The sequence below is a fragment of the Elephas maximus genome, chromosome 16, assembly GCF_024166365.1.
Source record: "Elephas maximus indicus isolate mEleMax1 chromosome 16, mEleMax1 primary haplotype, whole genome shotgun sequence".
Lineage (NCBI taxonomy): Eukaryota > Metazoa > Chordata > Mammalia > Proboscidea > Elephantidae > Elephas > Elephas maximus.
The window spans coordinates 35056735-35068410 of NC_064834.1; the positions used below are offsets into that span (position 1 = coordinate 35056735).

General features: G+C 38.2%; 1 pseudogene; it reads left to right on the forward strand.

Moving 5' to 3' along the window:
* The first annotated feature begins 499 nt into the window (after nucleotides 1-499).
* LOC126059990 (riboflavin kinase-like) lies at nucleotides 500-1072 on the forward strand (annotated as a pseudogene).
* Nucleotides 1073-11676: the final 10604 nt, after the last annotated feature.

The following is an 11676-nucleotide window of genomic DNA, read 5'->3' on the forward strand; positions in this document are numbered from 1 at the left end:
TATATGTGTGAATGAATAAAAGAAGTGACGGAGACTGGGTTGAAATCCCAAATCTCTGGTCTACAAGTTTTATCTGTATATGACAGTTGTCTTCACAGTAATATGGAGTTAACATACTCCCTGAGAGAGTTATTTGGACTAAATAAGGTGAGGTATATAAAACTTTTGGCACTGTGCTAGGCACATAATAAATATTCAACCATGAGTTAATAATCACCACAACTATGATTATTGCTAACAATATAATTTTTACCCCAAATCACATGGAACTGAACAAATGAAGTCATCTAAGTTATGATAAAAATAATCTAGAGGGAGGCAGATCCTGAGTCTTCCAGCAGGGTCAGTGGCATGAGAGCCTAGCTCCCACCCGTGTCCCCTCGTTGGCCTGGCAGGGGAGGGTTTAGGAGTTGGGAGGGAGGGTCTAGGAGTTGGGAGGGAGGGTCTAGGCAGCTTTTTCACCTAGGCATTGCTGGATGCTCAGACCAAGCCACAAATCATGCCCTGTGTCATGAGGCACCTGTTTTACTTCTGCTGTGACAAAGTGGTATGGGTTTTCTACCACAGCTCCAAACACCTAGGTGCCCCCTCAGCTAACTTACCTGTACGAGTAGTAGATAACATTCCATATGAGGTATACACTGACATTTATTATGGTTGGGCCACTGTTGGAAGTGGAGATGTCCAGAAGATAGGATGGGACTTAAATCACAAGAATAGAAAAGAGTTCGTGAGAACTCATATCATGAATACCTTCTAGGGAAAATTTTCAATGCGACCATTGTTGTCTACCTCAAAGTAGTAAAGGTTTTGATTCTGTAGAGTCACTTATTTCAGTAATTCATGGTGACACTGAGAAAACTATGAAACAACTAGATTTACCAAAACATTTGACACTCAAATAAAACAATTTCTTCCAGGTTCCTAAAAGCAAGATAATGAACGGCCATTGCTGTAAAATCACCTTATTTGTTCACTCACTGTTTTCTAGTATCTTACTGCTTGCAACTGTGCAGCCTCATCTTACTTATAATTTTAAAATCAAACTTTTTTTTTTACAGCTGTGAATTAAACAGTATAACATGCAGTTACCATGTTATGTTTCCACTGTTAAATTAAACCCATCATGTCTCAGTACTAAGAAGATTCATTTAAAAATCAAGATTCATTTTTACATCACATGTTGATTAAAAACTCTTTCAAGACATCCTAAAATGTACCACTAGAAAGAACAATATAACTCAAGAAAGGTTTTGAGTAATGCTGGTGGGCAACGGTTAATTGCTCAGCTGCTAACAGAAAGGTTGGCAGTTCGAACCCACCAGTGGCTCCAGAGGAAAAAAGACCTGGTGATCTGCTCGCATAAAGATTACAGCCTAGGAAGCCCTATAAGGCAGCTCTACTCTGCCCCATAGGGTCACAATAAGTCGGAATTGACTCACCGGCACACAACAACAGAAAGGTTTTATGTTTCTTAAGACATAAATCAAATGTATATAAGTATTGGCAAAAGATAAGTTACCAGTTTCAGATAAGAAGTATAATTCTCATTGTAAAATAGCTGCACGTATATACATGTATAGCATGTGCTTATAGAAGTAAATGCATTAAACAGATCTGGTAGCTTTTTATAAACTTAAGGTCCCTGGGTGGTGCAAACATTAAGCACTCAACTACTAGCTGAAAGGTTAGAGGTTCAAACCCATGCAGGGATACACTGGAAGACAGGCCTGGTACTCTGCTTCCGAAAGGCCACAGTTTTAATATCCCCATTAAAATCACAATACTTGTTTTTTTGTGGGTTCTCTGAATTTCAGCCCTTCAAGCACTAAGTTTCTTTTTGACCAGAACTGCCCTGTATAAAGAATTGATATAAGATGTCAAGGTGTCATCTGAGACAAACCTTTCAATTACTTCAAAATGGACTGGCTGTAATGTCATCATATCTAGGCACCTCTCAACATTTTCAGAGGCTTTAGACTACCCGAATAGTCTGCTCCAGTACCTCTTGCTGACTTCCTGACTAGGATACTTATCACATAAGCACCCTGTCCAACAAGTCCAGTATCTGAACTTCACTTTGAATCATCCCTGGGCTGGCACCATCTGTGGAAAACTGACCCTAAGGAGTGTGGTAAGCAATAACCCCATACCCATCCAATCCCTTCTCATCAAATAAGCAGGCACATGGGCAGCAAAAAGTGATTTGGGTCCTTAATAACACTGCTAAAGTATACAGACCTTTGGATTTCAAATGAACTCCCAGGGGGAGAAACATTTGTCTTAATGTTAGTGAGAAATGGAGAGTTCTTTGCTTCTGCCCTACCACCTTTTCTCAATACTACAGCCAGAATTATCCTGTTAAAGTAAAGTCAGTACTCTGCTCAAAACCCCCCAGTGACTCCCAACTCACTGAGCATAAAAGCAAAGTGCATACCTACACAATTGTACATGATTTCACCTGCTGTTTTCCCTCTGATGCTATCTCCTACTTTTCTTCCCATTATTCATTCCATTCCAGCCCTTAAATCTGTGATGTTCTTTGAAGATGCCAGACTGCTCTTGCTTTAAGGCTTTTATATTTACTGTTTCCTCTGCCTGGAATGCCTCCCTCTCACCCCGCAACCCCCCACCCCTCTGTCTCCCAGTACCCATGTAGCTTGTTCCCTCACTTCACTTTTTTCACCTTTGCTTTTTTATATCACCCTCTCTGTGAGATCTTGTATGCCCATCTTATTTTCTGGACTACACTTCCTAGTCTCCTTTCCTGCTTCAGCTTTCTTCATAATATTTATCACCATCTAAAATACAGCATATAATATTTGTTTTGTTTATTGTCTTTCATTTTTCTCTAGAAGGTAAGTTTCATAAAGATGGGATTTTTAGCTATTGTCACAGTTGTATTCTTAAAACCTAAAATAATATCTGACATATAATCAGAGATCAATTAATATATAAAGAATGAATTTAAAGGACAGCTTATTTCATGCATTCATAAACTCACTCATTCATTAAAATAATAATAACTGTCTGAGATATATTTTTTTCAACTTTGGTCAGCTGACTGCCAGAGACATCTGAGCATTTTCGTTTGTTCTCTTTATTAGCTCCACAAGGGATTTCCTATGTTTCCTTGAAGAAGTACCACTTTTCAATGTCACTTACACACAAATTAAACTATACCTAAATGACTTTTATATCCTGGAATAAATGACGAGGAAAAAAAAAATCAAACAAACGAAAAACAAAAGGTACACCAAGAACAAATTCTCCATGGAAATTCAACACAGTGACTGGAAAATGAGAGGAAAATGTCTTGAATAACAGGAGAAAACAGTAAACAACACAATTTGAGATAAACAGAAAAAAGAAGAGTCAAAACCATTTGTAGGAACACTAGAGATTTTTCAGTTGCTCCCTTGAACTAGAAGGAAGATTCTGAAACTGATAGTTCTAGCTATTTTTGCTTGTGGCAGTTGAGCCAAAGAGACACAATTTTATTACTCTTATTATGACCCTATTGTAATGAGCAGCCAGGAAACAGAACAAAAGGTGCTGAATCACATGACAAAGCAATCATGGAAAAGTAGATAGGAAAAAAAAAAAAAAGCGAAGACAAACTCTTCCCAGTTGGAAGTTTTCCTCAGAGTTATTTGTTTACTGCATTAGTTACTTGTGGATGCTATAACAAATTACCTCAACCTTCGTGATTTAAAACAACAATTTTTGAAGGCCAAATTTCTGAAATCAGTATCACTAGACCAAAATCAAGGTGTTGGCAGAGCCACACTCCCTTCAGATGCTCTAGGGGAGAATCTGTTCCTTCCCTCTCCCAGCTTCTGGTGGCTGGTGCCTTTTATGGCTTGTGGTCACATAACTCTAAACTTGGCCTCTGTGGTCACACTGCCTTCTCATCTTCTGTCTGGGTCAAATCTCCCTCTGTCTTTTACAAGGATATATGTGATTGCATTCAGGATCCATCTGGGTAGTCCCAATCTCAAGATCCTTAATTTAATTATATTTGCAAAGTCCTTTTGGCCCATATAAATTAACATTAATAGGTTTCAAGAATTAGGATGTGTGTATCTTTTTTATCTTTTTTGTGGTATTATTATTCAGCCCACCACGTTTACTTGCCAGGAGTATGTCAGTTCACACTGTAGAGATAAGACCCCATATCACAAAGTAAGGCATCTACAACAATGATAAAATGAACCTAGAATAATAGAATTGTGGGGAAGTGGCAAAAGCTCTGTCTTTTTAGTTCAATCTACAAACATAACAAACATACCCAGTTGTGAGTTCTTCTTACAAGTCTGTTTAGTTATAACTTCCTGTTCTCTGTGGTACTTAGAAGATACAGCTTTCATCAAAACCAAAAAAAAAAAAATTATATCATAAGATACAGCTTTCATCACACATGATTATTTGACATGCCTTGTGATTTACCTTTTTGCTTAGGTGATTTTTCTCATCCTTTGGGAAGGAACACATCAAAGAAAGCATAGTTTAATTTTTTTTTCCTTTTTTTTTTTTAAATTCTCAATAGTTTTGCTAGACCAGGAGTTGGCACACTTTTTCTGTAAAGGGTCAGAGGATAAATGTTATAGACTTTTCTGGCCGTACTGTCTCTATCACAAATTTTAAACTCTGCAATTGTGGTGTGAGAACAGTTACAGAGAATATGTAAACAAATGGACACTGCCGTGCTCACATAAAAATTTACTGTAAAAAGATGTGGTGGGTTAGTGTTTTCCTAAAGGCTTAGTTTGCCAACTCCTGACCGAAACTAACGTTTTTATCAAGGAAAGCTACATTTGTTAGCCTTACTGCAGTAAGGGAGAACATTGCCTTGGCAGAGTAGTATCTTAGCAGTGTTTCAAAACGGAAAAGTGGGCCAATATATTTATAAGATTTTTGGGCCTGGGATGGATGATTTTGCCGGTCATATTGCAAAGCAAGGAACTGGTTGGGATTAGGCAGAGTTTATGGCATCAGAGTTTTGGATCACTGGAGAGAGTGAGGCAAGGATATTGAAAGGAATCTTGATAAAGAAGCTGTAAGTCTAAATAAAAAAAATAGCTATTTTTGTTGAATCACAGTTTAATCTTTGAAGAGCAAATATTTCCTGAAGCAAAAAGCTAATTTCGCTTAATCTCTGTATTGTTTAACATCCAAAAAAAAGCCATTGCCATCGAGTCAGTTCTGACTCAGGTGACCCTACAGGGAAGAAGAGAATTTCCCTATAGGGTTTCTAAGGCTGTAAATCTTTAAGCAAGCAGACTGCCACATCTTTCTCCCACAGGGCCACTGGTAGATTTGAATTGCCAGCCTTTTGGTTAGCAGCCAAGTGCTTAACCATTGTGCCACCAGGGCTCCTTTTATTTAACATAGGGTAGGGGAAAGATGCCATTTTCCAGTAATAAATACAGTTTCAGTTCTCACTATTTGCGTCTAAAATAAGTTTGAAAGAAGGGATTAAGAGGCGCTTTCACAAAACCTCAGTATAAGTATCCTTTTTGCTTTAAGAATTAAACTTCCTATTATGCACTGCTGATGGGAATGCGAAATAGTATAACCATTTAGGAAAATGATATGACGCTTCCTTAAAAAGCTAGAAATAGAAATACCATAAGATCCAGCAATCCCACTCCTAGGACTATAACCTAGAGAAATAGAGCCATCACACGAATAGATGTATGCACACCCATGTTTATTGCAGCATTATTCACAAGAGCAAAAAGATGGAAACAACCTAAGTGCCCATCCACAGATGAATGAATACTCAAACTATGGTACATATACACAATGGAGTATTACAAAACTATAAAGAATAAGGATGAATCTTCGAAGCATCTCATAACATGGATGAATCTGGAGGACATTATGCTGAGTGAAATAAGTCAATCACAAAAGGGCAAATACTGTGTGAGACCACTATTATAAAACTCCTGAAAAGGTTTATATACTAAAAGAAACAATCTCACTAAATAGACAATAGATAAGTGGTAACTTTGGTAAAGGGTAAGATAGTACACAATACTGGGGAAGCCAGCACAACTTGTACGAGGGAAGGTCATGGAAGCTCCACAGACACATCCAAACTCCCTGAGGAACCAAATTAGTGCGCTGAGGGCTGGGGACCGTGGTCTGGGAGAACATCTAGCTCAACTGGCATAAAATAGTTTATAAAGAAAATGTTCTACATCCTACTTTGATGAATAGCGTCGGGGGTCAAAAAAGCTTGTGAGTGGCCATCTAAGATACTCTACTGGTCTCACCCAGTTGGGAGCAAGGGATAATGAAGAAAAACAAAGACACAAGGGAAAGTTGAGTCCAAAGGACTCACAGACCACAACTACCACAGCCTCCAACAGACTGAGTACAGCACAACTAGCTATTTCCTGGCTACCACCACCAAATGCTCTGACAGGGATCACAATAGAGGGTCCCAGATAGAACTGGGGAAAAATGTAGAATAAAATTCTAACTCACACACACACAAAAAGACAAGACTTACTGATAGGACAAAGACTGGAGAAACCCCAAGAGTATGGTCCCCAGATATCCTTTTAACTCAGTACTGAAGTCACTCCTGAGGTTCACCCTCAGTCAAAGATTGGACAGGCCTGTAAAACAAAACGAGACTAAATGGGCACACTAGCCCAGGCGCAAAGATGAGAAAGCAGGAGGGGACAGAAAACCTGGTAATGGGGAACCCAAGGTCAAGAAGGGGAGAGTGTTGACATGTCATGAGGTTGGCAATCAATGTCACAAAACAATATATGCATTAATTGCTTAACGAGAAACTAATTTGCTCTATAAACCTTCATCTAAAGCACTATAAACACACACACAAAAGAACTAAACTTCCTCGACAGCACAGTTGTATTTTTTATTGCCTCTGTCTTGCCAAATTATATAACATATTTATGCATAGTTGCTAATAACTTTTTATCCCTTTCCTGCTGCTGATGTTTTGATATATGTGAATCGTACGCTGAGCAAGTAAACCATGGCTTCCATATAAATTCATATGGCATATTCATAAGATTTCATTTGAAGTTAGACTGAGTTTGCTTTTCTGCACATACTCCACCGGGGGTGTGATCTGAAGAAGTTGTTCAACTTCTTCAGACTTCTGCCTCCCCACTGGTAGAACAGGTAGTAATTTCATCTACCTAATTGGGTTATAGTAGTATTTAATGTGATAATGCATGTAAAACTTACACTTGCCCATAGAGAAACAAATAAATGTAAACAATATTTAGTATTACTATTTTTTTTTTATTATAACAATAGTAACTATTGTTATCAGTTACTGTTTTGGCAAATGACAAAGAAAATATAGAGAGAAGAAGCACACATGGTTGAAGGAGTAAAACTTAAGGAAAGCTATTCTCATAATCAAATTAACCATAATCCATTTTCCTTACTCTAGAATACAAATTCAATCCATGATTTGTCACATTTTATGTAACATTGAGATAATTTCACTTTACTTGGATCCACAATGGAAGGAGCAGTCAAGAAATCAAAGGATGAATTGCTTTCGGCAATCTGCTGCAAGACCTTTTCAAGTGTTAAAAAGTAAAGATGCCACTTTCAGGACTAAGGTGCACCTAACCCAGGCCATTGTATTTTCAATTACCTCATATGCATGTGAAAGCTGGACAATGAATAAGGACTACTAAAGAACTGATGCTTTTGAATTATGGTGTTGGTGAGGAATATTGAATATACCACGGACTATCAAAAGAACAAACAAGTCTGTCTTGGAAGAGGTGCAGCAAGCAGAATGCTGCTCGGAAATGAGGATGGTGAGACTTCGTCTTACATACTTTGGACCAGTCCCTGGAGAAGGACATCATACTTGGTAAAGTAGAGTATCAGCAAAAAGGAGGAAGACCCTCAACGAGATGGATTGACAACTGGCTGTAACAATGGGGTCAGACATAGCAACCATTGTGAGGATGGTGCAAGACAAGGCAGTGTTTCATCCTGTTGCTACAAGTCAGAATCACCTGGACTGCACCAAAAACAATGAGGTGAGTAGGTTTATTGATTTTTTGGTGATAGACGGGGAATAAGTAGAAAAGTGTATTTACAAATATATTCATCTCAATTACAGTATTTTTTAGACCTCCTGAGCGCCCACACCCATACCCTCCACCCTCTGGAGACACCAACAAGGTTTCTCCCCAGCCGTGTTTCAAATATTCCCTATCACTAAATTATGATCGTCTCAATCCGGAATTGTTTGGGTTTATCTTTGTATTTATATCAAGTAGTATATTGTTGACTCATAGGTATTTTTTTAGTTCATTTTTTTTTTTATTTTACAACTGAAGAGAAACGTTTCCTCTACACTCCCTGGGTGGGGGAGGTGGGGGATACAAATCATATATAGGTTTCTAAGTGAGGAACATCAATTATTAAAAAAGTTGTCTGTCAAAGTCTTGGCTGCTAAACAGCACCGCTTCTATCCATTGCTTCCTGATGTAGATCAGTGATTCTCCTTGCGTGGTTCCTAGATAAGCAACATCAGCCTCGACTGGAGACTTGTTATAAAAGCAAATTCTCACCCTAGATCTACTAAATCAGAAACTATGGGGATGGGCCCAGCAATCTGTGTTTTAACAAAGTTGTCCAAGTGATGCTAATGCACACTAAAGTTTGGGAAAATCTGATGATGTTTCTGACACTTAAAACCAAGTGGATGTTTAGGATAAGTTGAAAGCACATGCATGTCAGGAGAGTGTAGTGCAGCAACAGAAACCCAACTCAGAAGGGCTTACATACCAATAAAAGGGATCCACTGAGTGGTGAAACTACGAGAGATCTGAAAGCTGGTTGATGTGTTGGTTCAGGAATACCGTACTAAGAACCCAGCTTCTTATAATTTTTCATCTTTACCATCTACCTTCATCTTGATCTTTGTCTTCTGGTAATTAAAAAATAACACTCTAAGGTCATGAGATGCAGATAACTTACTCTTTGAGAGTAAGAATAGAAGGAAAAGTAATGTTAACAATTGTCTCTAGTGTATGGGACTATGGATGATTTCCAGTTCCTTCCATTTATAATTCTGCATATTCAAAATATTTTCCCAAAAATATTTATAAGGAAGGAAGCATGAAAGGAAGGAATGGAAGGAGGGAGGGAAAGATGGAGAAAAGAAGGGAGGGAAGAAAGGGGAAAAAAATGAAAAATCATTCTGTTTTTGTTTTCTTAGTAATTCAAAATCATTTCTCTTGGCCTTTATTGAGTCCTGCAGAAACTAATTTTGTTATATTTAAAAACAGAAGAAATAAGAGTGTGAACATAATCTTGCTATAAATGCAAAATAACCATTGGTTATTACATGTAATTTAAACTTTTTTGCAAATGGTAATTTTTTCATTCTTGAAAATTCCATTTGCTTACTCAATATTCAAATAAAAAAAAGTACCTCAAGTGAAAGGGAAGAGAGCACACACATTTAAAAAAATGTTTTTATTGTACTTTAAATGAAGATTTACAGCACAAACTAGTTTCTCAATAAACCGTTAGTACACATATTGTTTTATGACACTGGTTAACAACCCCACGACATGTCAACACTCTCCCTTCTCAACTTTGGGTTCTGCATTACCAGCTTTCCTGTTCCCTCCTGCCTTCTAGTCTTTGCCCCTGGGCTGGTGTGCCCCTCTGGTCTCGTTTTGTTTTATGGGCCTCCAATCTTTGGCTGGAAACCCTGGTGGTGTAGTGGCTAAGTGCTATGGCTGCTAACCAAAGGGTTGGCAGTTCAAATCTGCCAGGCGCTGCTTGGAAACTCTATGGGGCAGTTCTATTCTGTTCTATAGGGTTGCTATGAGTTGGAAGCAACTCGACGGCACTGCGTTTGGTTTTTTTGGTTAATCTTTGGCTGAAAGGTAAACCTCAGGAGTGACTTCATTACTGAGCTGAAAGGATGTCCAAGGGCCATATTCTCAGGGTTTCTCCAGTCTCTGTCAGGCCAGCAAGTCTGGTCTTTCTTTTTGAGTTAGAATTTTGTTCTACATTTTTCTCCAGCTTTGTCTGGAACTCTCTATTGTGATTCCTGTCAGAGCAGTCAGTGGTGGTAGCTGGGCACCATCAGTCGCACTGGACTCAGTCTGGTGGAGGCTGTGGTATATGCACCCATTAGTCCTTTGGACTAATCTTCCCATGTGTCTTTAGTTTTCTTCATTCTTCCTTGTTCCTGAAGCCAGTTGAGCTAGGTGTTCCTCAAGACCATGGTCCCCACAGCCCTCGTCCCAGCAATTTTGGTCCCTCAGGGAGTTTGGATGTGTTTATGGAGTTTCCGTGACCTTGCCTTGTACAAGTTATACCGGCTTTCCCAATATTGTATACTGCCTTATCCTTCACCAAAGTTACCGCTTTACTATTGCCTATTTAGTGTTTTTCCAACCCCACCCCTCCCCACCCTCGTAACCATCGAAGATTGTTTCTTTTTGTGTATAACACACACATGATTTTCACATGTTAATATGTCCAGTCTAAGTTAACACAGGTGCATAGATATAGTTTTTTTTCTCCTACTGGTACAGCCCTGCTGTTTTCTGTAGTGCTCAATAAAGACCAAGATTTAATTCATATCAATTTCTTTTTGTCCTTATCTCTCTGATGGTTTAAGAATAAACTATGTTTTGTGTATGGTTATGTAGCTTATCTGGATTGTTTACGTTGTTAGGGCGCAAATGATAGCCCCTTAATATTTTCTACGTTAAAATGGAAGTAAATCTTTGCAGTCACTTTTTATTAAGAAAAGTTCTACTCTTAGGATTCCAATCAGACCCATATCTTATGAATCCTCCAAGACTGAAAAAGAAAGATTAAAAAAATCTATTAAACAGGACCTTTATGGTACATGACTGATGCCTGAAATTGTAACTTTTTTCTGCTTAATGCTTCTGCTTGAGCTAAAACAGAGTTTTTTGAAGAAGAAGAGGAGGAACAGAAGCAGAGCAGGAGAAATATAAGGAAAAGAAGAGTGAGGAAGAGGGAAAGGAGAAAAGAAGTCAAAGGGGAGGAAGAGGAGGAGGATAAAGGACATCAGCTATAGTTCAACAAATGATGACTGTGATAAAGATTTTTCTTTTGGATCTCCATTCTGGGATAAGGAATAAAGTTCACATGCACACATACATACAGTCACTATATTGCCATGTCCATGAAAGATATGAGTGAAGTTGAAAGCCCTCTTACCAATTCATGGAATTAAAATATATTTGACTCTAAAATTTTTAAATGCAAATAAACTTTTGACATACCCTCTGATCTTCATCAGTTTTCTGTATTCACAGCATCATTCTCAGTGGGTAAGATGCAAATCTACATATTTCATCACTGGAACAACTGGAAAGCATACAAGGGAGACAGTAACTTTATTATAGTTACTGACTGAATAAGAAACACACCAGTGTGACATTTTATTGAAGCAAATGTTACCTACGACATGCAGATGGTAGGTTAAAACTATTCTCATTTAAAGTGACAGAAATCGAGTTAAAAACTGCAAAAGAAAATTCTTGAAATTTATTGAGGCAAGCAAGCCCCCTTCCTGCTGTTTCCTGTTAAAGGGCAGACAATGTGGAGTTCAACAGCTGTATTTTTCTAGATCTATCATTTATCACTTTTACTTCCTTAACTAAT